At 41.3% G+C, this 10,728-nt stretch overlaps 2 long non-coding RNA genes across 3 annotated transcripts in view; one reads left to right on the top strand and one right to left on the bottom strand.

The window, feature by feature from the left end:
• Nucleotides 1–51: 51 nt before the first annotated feature.
• The window catches only part of LOC125883995 (uncharacterized), a 32,356-nt gene continuing 21,679 nt past the window's right edge, over nucleotides 52–10,728 (bottom strand). Inside the window, exon 2 of the long non-coding RNA XR_007448624.1 lies at nucleotides 52–1,555. This is a non-coding gene — a long non-coding RNA (uncharacterized LOC125883995). The remainder of the gene's footprint in view (nucleotides 1,556–10,728) is intronic.
• On the top strand, nucleotides 9,426–10,189 carry LOC125883996 (uncharacterized). 2 transcript variants are annotated; one of them, XR_007448626.1, is made up of 3 exons: nucleotides 9,426–9,535; nucleotides 9,644–9,733; nucleotides 10,148–10,189. It is a non-coding gene; the product is annotated as an uncharacterized LOC125883996 (long non-coding RNA). The 2 variants fall into 2 exon arrangements; XR_007448625.1 differs by having other exon boundaries at nucleotides 9,644–9,772; nucleotides 10,148–10,175.

A 10,728-nucleotide genomic window follows, 5' to 3' on the forward strand; every position in this document is an offset into this window, starting at 1 on the left:
ACCTGTATACTTTCCTGTTTGTGTGTGTGTGTTTCTGTGTGTGTGTGTGTGTGTGTGTGTGTGTGTGTGTGTGTGTGTGTGTGTGTGTGTGTGTGTGTGTTTTATATAGCCTATAGTGTTACAATGAAGGATGTTGGTATTAAATGTGGCCAAAGTTTCAGATAATGAGGTAAATGTATGTAAAAGTAATCCCTGTGAACAAAAACCTCAGACTTCAGACTGTTGTGAATACCCTGTGTTCAACGGCTTTTTCTACTGAAGCTAAGATTTCTTTATAAGGCATACAACTATGAGGCGGTAATGCTAGTTTGAACATTAAAGCATGTAAACAGGTTGTAGTAGAAACCCAGAATCCAAATATGAAGCTGTTAATGAGCATAATATGTCCTCTTTAAAGTGTTTGTTGTCTTCATCTTTGTCACAGCTCTGAGATCAGTCTGACTGAAGCCTAAAAATCACTGGCTCTTATTTTATAGAACCATCATTACATTTAGTAACCATGTGTTCTTTATACAGAGCAGAAGCTCTGCTGAAGTCCAGTAATCACAGCTGATGTGTTGCTGTTCAGTCTTTGGATGAACATGTAGAACATTTAACATGATATATCTGTCCATCAGTCATTTGTTCTAACAGACTCAGTAAATCCATCATTAAAGTGAATCCCTCTGTTTGTGCAGCCATGATGCGTTCAGGACTCTCAGCAGTTTATTTACACTGTGTACTTGAGTGAAATCTGCAGAATAAACAGACTTGATGCCCAAAGTCTCTGCAGGTCTGTGAGCTTCCAGCTCAGTGTGTTCACTCCAACACGTTAACATGAGAGCTGGAAGGAAGCCGACTACGCTACACAGCCGCTCCACTCTGCTCTGAACAGGAAGTCCCTACTGGTCTTTATACTGGATGTGCTGCATCACTGACTGACAGCTGCTTTATAACTTCTCTTGTCTTCTTCTCTCATCAGATGGTGGCCATGAGAGGATCAGCTGTGTCCTGATGATCCAGAGACATTGAAGTAGCAGCATCAGTCTGTGTGTGTGTGTGTGTGTGTGTGTGTGTGTGTGTGTGTGTTTGTGTGTATACTGTATAATAGTGAGGTGATTCAAATAAATTATACAAAAGGACTTTTGTCAACTGTTGTACTTTATTGTTATTGTGTGTTTTAAACACAGTGTTGTTGTAGTTACTTTTAGTCACCAGTAGATGGAGATAATTTGATGCTCCTTAAACATTAATTGACGTTCCAATCCAAAAGGAAGAACTTTATATTTTTTGTTTTCATGACGGTGCACCCATATTTTAGCATTAAATCATCAGAATACTGTTCCATATTTCCAGTGCTCACAGTATTCACATCTTTTACTGTAAGTGAAAATAGTATATCCACACTATAAAAATACTCCATTACTGGTTCTTTATTCAAAATGTTACTAGAGTAAAAGTACAAAAGTATCAGCATCAAAATACACTTAAAGTAGCAAAAGTTAAAGTGCTCATTATGCAGAATGCTCCATTTATATTATGGATTATAATTATTGATGCATTCATGTGTTCATCACTTTAATGTTGCAGCTGGTAAAGATGGAGCTCATTTTAATGACTTTATAAACTGCTGCGTAGTTTAATCTATAATAATATCATTTATTAGTTGATGGTATTTTGTATTAATAATCTATAAAGTAACTGAAGTTATCAAATAAATATAGTGGAGTAAAAAGTCCAATATTTCCCTCTGAGATGTAGTGGAGTAAAAAGTGGCCTATAAAGTATCAGAAAATGGAAATACTCAAGTAAAGTAGGCGACAAGTAGTGATGAGCAAATGAAGCCTCATGAAGCTTTGTCTTTATCTTCTGGGCCCACTAGATGGCGCTCTCTGTTCAACAAAGGGTTAACAGCACTGAAGTCAGATGTTTTGATCAGAACCCACTTAGTTTATAGGATACAGTCTTGGTAGGGCGGAGTGTAATGTGACTATTGTCTGACGTCATCTTTACTCTGTGACATTGTGGAGGCCTTGTTGCATTTATTATCAAGTTTCCTATTTGTGTGTTGATGCTTATTCTTGATGTAAACAACCCCTATAGCTTCATTTTTTAATGTACCTTCCAGATTTGGATATGTATGTTTTTAGAGAATGCAAGTTAACAATAAGGACTTAAGCATTTATTCTCAAGAACGTACCTATCTAATGTCAACTTGTTGGGCGATGTTTAAGATTGTCACTGAGCAGTTTTTAATTTGACTTCTTTATTCCTCTTTTTCTATGTATAATGTTGATTGTTACACTAATTGATGTTTGGTATTTAGCCTTTCCACTGCACGTGGGTCATGTGACTAATGTCAAACTCACAGCCACTCCTACTTAAGATGGCTTCTCTTTGTTACACAACTGTTTGCCTGATGAAGGTCTAGTCACCGAAACGTTGCAGCATTGAAATCATTATTTTTGCAAGTGAGACGGTGTGCGGGAGTCTTTTCTACAAGTTGTATTCTTCTCGTCCCTCTCCTACGCACCTGTTTGGAAACAGATGTGCCAAGTATTGCTTTTTATCCCACGCTTTACCACGAGCTCTTTTCAAGAGATCAACACTGACAGATAACTGCGCAGCGACGTCTGAGTCTCCTGTGAGGATGCCAAAAGGATTTTGTTCCCTGCTGTCCGTATGGAAGGCGCTGAGGCTTCCGAAGACGCAGATGCAACGTTGGAGAGACTGCAAAGAGACACGCCTCTTTATGCATGGCTCAACTTTGAGCCAATACTGGAGAGACAAGAAAATCCCCTGGGGTTTACGCATCAGCCAACAACAGGGAGATCAGATGAGAACTTTATTAAATGATGAGGTGAGCTTTTCAATAAAGACTTCCTCCATTTAATGTTACTCATTATCGATCAGGTGTCGATGGAAGCAAGCACAGTGAAGGCTGAGATTATGAAACAGGTCCACTCTCCCTTCCATTGAACGCTCCATAAAGGACACTGTCTGCAAATATAAAGAGAAGCTACTCAGCATCAAACTGAAAAAGGACAAACGTGACACGGAGGATTACTTGAGAAGCTAGATTTACCATTGGCAGTTCAAGAAACGTGTGTTTATCCCAGACATCTGAAACAGCCACAACGACTCCTCTGTGGAGAGTGACTTCACAGCGAGCAATCCCTCTTTTTTATACAACCACAGGAAAGCAGACAGAAGAGGATGAAGAAATGCAGGCGGGGGAGACGCGCATCCAAATAGCAGACACCGGTGTTGTGCCGAAAAGAGACTGCATGCCGAAAATCGACTGCCACCGTCGGGAGCGTGCATCAATACTTATTAGGTTTGCTGGGGGGCAGTGTTGGTCTGTTTAGTTTCTGTAAGTGAAGAGACTGTCTCTCCACAGTATTTAGGCTATGGAATATATAACAGAGAGAGAACAGTGCGGATGCGTCATTACAAAAAGAATGTCTTTCCACCTTCTCCTTTATTAAACATCGTTCAATAACAAATAGGCACCAGTCATTGCCAAACACATCCGTGCATTTTGTCCACCTTTCTGTTATACCTGTGTAGAAACCTGATGTTTTCAAAGTCTACTAGTTACGTCTGTCCATCTGTCATAGCAACAACCTAGAACTCTTTGAATAAACAATTATGAGATGAGGGTAGGTGTTTTCCCTTGCCACTGTTATTATTATTATTGTTGTTGTTGTTGTTGTTGTTGTTGCTGCTGATGTTAAAACATGATTTGAAATGTGAATTTATACCGCTTTAACCTACAAATAAAGTTATATTTAAATGCTCAACCACTTTTGTTTGAATGATTTTATAATGAGGATGAGGAAATGAATGCGGAGAGCTTTGATGTCATATTAAATAACAATCACATGATGAATGATGAAAAATTAAAAAGTGCTTTTCATGGAGGATCCACGACAAGGAGTAGATATACAGATATACAGATATACACACAATAGCAATTACGATATTAATCCTAAGTTACAGGGTGCAGTCACATTTCGGCAGACCCCTGCCAAAATGTCACTGCACCCTGTAACTCAGGAATACAAGGGGTGAAAGGACCAAATTAACTTTGCCTGCATCTGGTGACGTCTAGTATTAATCTATAAAATACTGTAAATGTCACCCTTTGTATTCCTGAGTTACAGGGGCAGTCACGTTTCGGCAGACCCCTGCCAAAATTTAGCAGACCCCTGCCAAAATGTGACTGCACCCTGTAACTCAGGAATACAAGGGGTGACACTGACCAAATTAACTTTGCCTGCATCTGGTGACTTCTAGTATTAATCAATAAAATACTGTGAATGTCACACTTTGTATTCCTGAGTTACAGGGGGCAGTCACATTTCGGCAGACCCCAGACAAAATTTGGCAGACCCCTGCCAATATGTGACTGCACCCTGTAACTCAGGAATACAAGGTGTGACATTGACCAAATTAACTGTGTCTGCATCTGGTGACTTCTAGTATTAATCTATAAAATACTGTACATGTCACCCTTTGAATTCCTGAGTTACAGGGGCAGTCACATTTCGGCAGACCCCTGCCAAAATGTGATTGCCCCCTGTAACTCAGGAATACAAGGGGTGACATTGACAAAATTAACTGTGCCTGCATCTGGTGACTTCTAGTATTGATCCATAAAATACTGTGAATGTCAACCCTTGTTTTCCTGAGTTACAGGGGCAGTCACATTTCGGCAGACCCCTGCCAAAATGTGATTGCCCCCTGTTACTCAGGAATACAAGGTGTGACATTGACCAAATTAACTGTGTCTGCATCTGGTGACTTCTAGTATTAATCTATAAAATACTGTACATGTCACCCTTTGAATTCCTGAGTTACAGGGGCAGTCACATTTCGGCAGACCCCTGCCAAAATGTCACTGCCCCCTGTAACTCAGGAAAACAAGGGGTGACACTGACCAAATTCACTGTGCCTGCATCTGGTGACTTCTAGTATTAATCGAGAAAATACTGTGAATGTCACCTCTTATATTTCTGAGTTACAGGTTGCAGTCACATTTCGGCAGACCCCTGCCAAAATTTGGCAGACCCCTTCCAAAATGTGACTGCCCCCTGTAACTCAGGAAAACATGGGTGACATTGACCAAATTCACTGTGCCTGCATCTGGTGACTTCTAGTATTAATCCAGAAAATGCTGTGATTGTCACCCCTTGTTTTCCTGAGTTACAGGGTTTAGTCACATTTCGGCAGACCCCTGCCAAAATTTGGCAGACCCCTTCCAAAATGTCACTGCCCCCTGTAACTCAGGAATACAAGGGGTGACACTGACCAAATTAACTGTTCCTGCATCTGGTGACTTCTAGTATTAATCTGTAAAATATTGTAAATGTCACCCTTTGTATTCCTGAGTTACAGGGGCAGTCACATTTCGGCAGACCCCTGCCAAAATGTGATTGCCCCCTGTAACTCAGAAATACAAGGGGTGACACTGACCAAATTAACTTTGCCTGCATCTGGTGACTTCTAGTATTAATCAATAAAATACTGTGAATGTCACCCCTTGTATTCCTGAGTTACAGGGGGCAGCCACATTTCGGCAGACCCCAGACAAAATTTGGCAGACCCCTGCCAATATGTGACTGCACCCTGTAACTCAGGAATACAAGCTGTGACATTGACAACATTAACTGTGTCTGCATCTGGTGACTTCTGGTATTAATCAATAAAATACTGTGAATGTCACCCCTTGTTTTCCTGAGTTACAGGGGCAGTCACATTTCGGCAGACCCCTGCCAAAATGTGATTGCCCCCTGTTACTCAGGAATACAAGGTGTGACATTGACCAAATTAACTGTGTCTGCATCTGGTGACTTCTAGTATTAATCTGTAAAATACTGTAAATGTCACCCTTTGTATTCCTGAGTTACAGGGGGCAGTCACATTTCGGCAGACCCCTACCAAAATGTGACTGCACCCTGTAACTCAGAAATACAAGGTGTGACATTGACCAAATTAACTGTGTCTGCATCTGGTGACTTCTAGTATTAATCTATAAAATACTGTACATGTCACCCTTTGAATTCCTGAGTTACAGGGGCAATCACATTTCGGCAGACCCCAGCCAAAATGTCACTGCCCCCTGTAACTCAGGAATACAAGGGGTGACATCGACCAAATTAACTGTGCCTGCATCTGGTGACGTCTAGTATTAATCCATAAAATACTGTGAATGTCACCCCTTGTATTCCTGAATTAGAGGGTTAGTCACATTTCGGCAGACCCCTGCCAAAATTTAGCAGACCCCTGCCAAAATGTGACTGCACCCTGTAACTCAGGAATACAAGGGGTGACACTGACCAAATTAACTTTGCCTGCATCTGGTGACTTCTAGTATTAATCCATAAAATACTGTGAATGTCACCCCTTGTAGTCCTGAGTTACAGGGGGCAGTTACATTTTGGCAGACCCCTGCCAAAATTTGGCAGACCCCTGCCAAAATGTGATTGCCCCCTGTAACTCAGGAATACAAGGGGTGACACTGACCAAATTAACTGTTCCTGCATCTGGTGACTTCTAGTATTAATCTGTAAAATATTGTAAATGTCACCCTTTGTATTCCTGAGTTACAGGGGCAGTCACATTTCAGCAGACCCCTGCCAAAATGACTGCCCCCTGTAACTCAGGAAAACAAGGGGTGACATTGACCAAATTCACTGTCCCTGCATCTGGTGACTTCTAGTATTAATCCATAAAATACTGTGAATGTCACCCCTTGTATTCCTGAGTTACAGGGGGCAGCCACATTTCGGCAGACCCCAGACAAAATTTGGCAGACCCCTGCCAATATGTGACTGCACCCTGTAACTCAGGAATACAAGCTGTGACATTGACCAAATTAACTGTGTCTGCATCTGGTGACTTCTGGTATTAATCAATAAAATACTGTAAATGTCACCCTTTGTATTCCTGAGTTACAGGGGGCAGTTACATTTTGTCAGACCCCTGCCAAAATTTTGCAGACCCCTGCCAAAATGTGATTGCCCCCTGTAACTCAGGAATACAAGGGGTGACACTGACCAAATTAACTGTGCCTGCATCTGGTGATGTCTAGTATTAATCTATAAAATACTGTAAATGTCACTCTTTGTATTCCTGAGTTACAGGGGCAGTCACATTTCGGCAGACCCCTGCCAAAATGTCACTGCCCCCTGTAACTCAGGAATACAAGGGGTGACATCGACCAAATTAACTGTGCCTGCATCTGGTGACGTCTAGTATTAATCCATAAAATACTGTGAATGTCACCCCTTGTATTCCTGAATTAGAGGGTTAGTCACATTTCGGCAGACCCCTGCCAAAATTTGGCAGACCCCATCCAAAATGTGACTGCACCCTGTAACTCAGGAATACAAGGTGTGACACTGACCAAATTAACTTTGCCTGCATCTGGTGACTTCTAGCATTAATCCATAAAATACTGTGAATGTCACCCCTTGTATTCCTGAGTTACAGGGGGCAGTCACATTTCGGCAGACCTCAGCCAAAATTTGGCAGACCCCTGCCAAAATGTCACTGCCCCCTGTAACTCAGGAATACAAGGGGTGACATCGACCAAATTAACTGTGCCTGCATCTGGTGACGTCTAGTATTAATCCATAAAATACTGTGAATGTCACCCCTTGTATTCCTGAGTTACAGGGGGCAGTCACATTTTGGCAGACCCCTGCCAAAATGTGATTGCCCCCTGTAACTCAGGAATACAAGGGGTGACACTGACCAAATTAACTGTGCCTGCATCTGGTGACTTCTAGTATTAATCCATAAAATACTGTGAATGTCACCCCTTGTATTCCTGAGTTACAGGGGGCAGTCACATTTCAGCAGATCCCTGCCAGGTTAGTAGGTCAGTATAAATGACCCGGATGATGATGAACTCTAGCGATTCATAAAAACATATTGGTGAAGTGAACGAGTTTCGCGGAAGATAATGTGTTATTTAGAGCCTCATTGTCATTCCCACTATATGGATGTACGCGGCTCTCACGGATCTAAATATCTTCCGAATGACTCCAAATGACACCAAACTTATCTGGGTGAGTAAACAACTGTATTTAATGCCAGAAATAAGGTCCAGGTTGTAAAAAACGGAACTTTCTCTTTAATTATTGAGTCCAAGTGGACGTTTGTGCCAAATTTGAGGACACTCCCTTCAGGCATTCTTGAGATATTACGTTCACAAGGATGGGACTGACGGACACACGCTGGTACAGACAGACGTTTGGAAGAACAACCCAAAAACATAATGCCTCTGGCCACGGCAATCGCCCATGAGGAGGCATCAAAACTGTAAAACAAGATGAATATTTTAGCAGGGCTGAAGCCTTGTATATGCATTCAAGATAGGGATGCATGATATTGGATTTTTTTGCCAATATCGGATATGCCGTTATGAAACGACTCATTTGACCGATAACCGATAGCGATCCACTCTTCAGCAGCTAATTTTAGTGATCATCAAGTCTCTTCTGTGGTGGAATTAACATCATATCATACATGCATGCTCTTATAGTGACGGCCCACCAGCAGATGGAGACATGAAATACAGTACTCTTCAACGTATGTGATATTCATTCATCGTGCAAAATAAAAAAGCATGTTGGCCAATTCAAATAGTTCATTTTAAAGCCAATATGGAGCAGTACTGATGATGTGCCCATATTATCATGCATCCCTAATAAAATGTTTGTGTTTCCAGAGAAATAACTTGACCTAACTTCAGATGAACACGGTCTGCACCATCCACCACTCTCTGTCCTGTGAACTTTCTCTTGTCTCTGTTACTTACGTTCCACACACGCTAAGACGTGGACCTTATTGGAGTGTATTAGGCCAATTCAACAGTAATTACTTGGATCACGTGATAGTGACGCTTCCTTATTGCCGGCACACTAAACCAAAGAAGACAGAAAAACTAAAGAGTTTTGGACAAATACATACATGTACCATTAGACCTGCAACCAAAATGATGTTAAAAATGCAATTAGAAAATGCAAAACATGTAAAAACAGCTCCTAAAACTGTGCACACAGATGGTTCTAGTGTCAGTCTCTTTAGTAATCTCTGATGAACTGACTGTTATTGATGAATACATGTAATATATAATGTATTCTTTCGTTTTATTTAATGATGTCACATGACTTGTGCCGGCGTCATGGGTATTTAAGATGGCGACTTCCTGTTGTTGGTCAGAAGTATGAGGAAGAGCTGCTGGCTCTGAACGTCACACAGCATTAAAATCCGTAGTCACATAGTTATAAAGATCCCTGTTGATGTAGTTCAGTTTATCAACCTGTTGAAAAACTCCGTCTGAGATGCTGCTGCAGTTTAATGGCTCTGTGGCGCCATCTAGTGGAGCTAAATGCTAATAACAAGTCCTGTCCCTCCTACTTCCTGTAGCTACTGTAGCCTACATGTTCAAAGGCCATCAGAGGCAGCACACCAAATAATTAAACTGCATATGTTTGAATTGTAACTCTCATACTGAATTAATTTACCAAGGTTGTGGATAAAGGTGAGTTTGAGGCAACATTTGAAATGCAGTTGCCTAAAAATGAATGATGATAGTTCCTAAACTTGACTTGTATGAATGCATTACTGAATATTTGAATGTTTGTTCCAGGCTTACTGGCGCCAGGAAGCAGACTCCCCACACCTGAGGGTGCATGTGCTTCATAACTCCCCACCAGACCAGGACCAGGTGAGCAGTCAGGTGAGCAGTCAGGTGACCTGGCCTCGTAGGTATTTGAAGGTGTGTGTATTCTTTGTCTCAAGAGTTTGACACTTGAAACGTCACTTGATGTTATGAAATAGACCTATATGTTAATGGGAGCAATGTGCAGACGCTCTTCACATGTTCTGCTTTTGTGCTTTTTTGGACATTGTGAGCACACATAGAAAAAAGGAACAAAGGATTTGCTCATGTTAAACTAAAAGCACCGTCCTCCAGACAGCTGCTGCCACGTGTGGCTACAAGTTTAGTGGTGTTCTTATCATAGTGAGGAATAATGTTCACTGACTACATTCATTTACTCTTTGATGGTCAATTTGAGTTTGTCAGGCTCAGTTTGTTTGCTGGTTTTATTACTTCAGTTCCATTCACATTGTGTTTTATTTTCTTCCACAGCGTCCTGTGACACAGCCAGACCACAACAGACTTGTGAGGACATTTGAAGTTTTTCTTTGCGTTTTAATCATAAAGGTTCAGTGTTAAAGACTTAAATGCATCTATAGTGGCGATGATTGCAGATTGCAACCAGCTGAAACTTCTCTCAGGTAGAATTCCTTCAGTGTTCATTGTTGATGAGGTTTTTACCGTAAGCCATATTATCCACAGAGGTCTCTTCCTCTCCAAAACAAACGGACCAGGTGATTTAAACTGGTAAAAACACTGAAACAAGACAAAAGCAAATACTATAAACATCAGCATAGTGAGTCAGAACTACAGGGATCTTATGACAAACTACATCATGCTGTACAAATACATTCACACATATCTACATAGCTATACACACACCGGCCACTTGCCTTCAGAGCTGCCTTAATTCTTGGTGTCATAGACTCAACAAGGTGCTGGAAACATTCCTCAGAGACTTTGGTCCATATTGACATGATGACATCACACAGTTGCTGCAGATTTGTCGGCTGCACATCCACGATGAGAATCTCCCGTTCCAGCACATCCCAAAGGTGCTCTATTGGACTGAG

Source organism: Epinephelus fuscoguttatus, linkage group LG23, assembly GCF_011397635.1.
Source record: "Epinephelus fuscoguttatus linkage group LG23, E.fuscoguttatus.final_Chr_v1".
Classification (NCBI taxonomy): Eukaryota; Metazoa; Chordata; class Actinopteri; order Perciformes; family Serranidae; genus Epinephelus; species Epinephelus fuscoguttatus.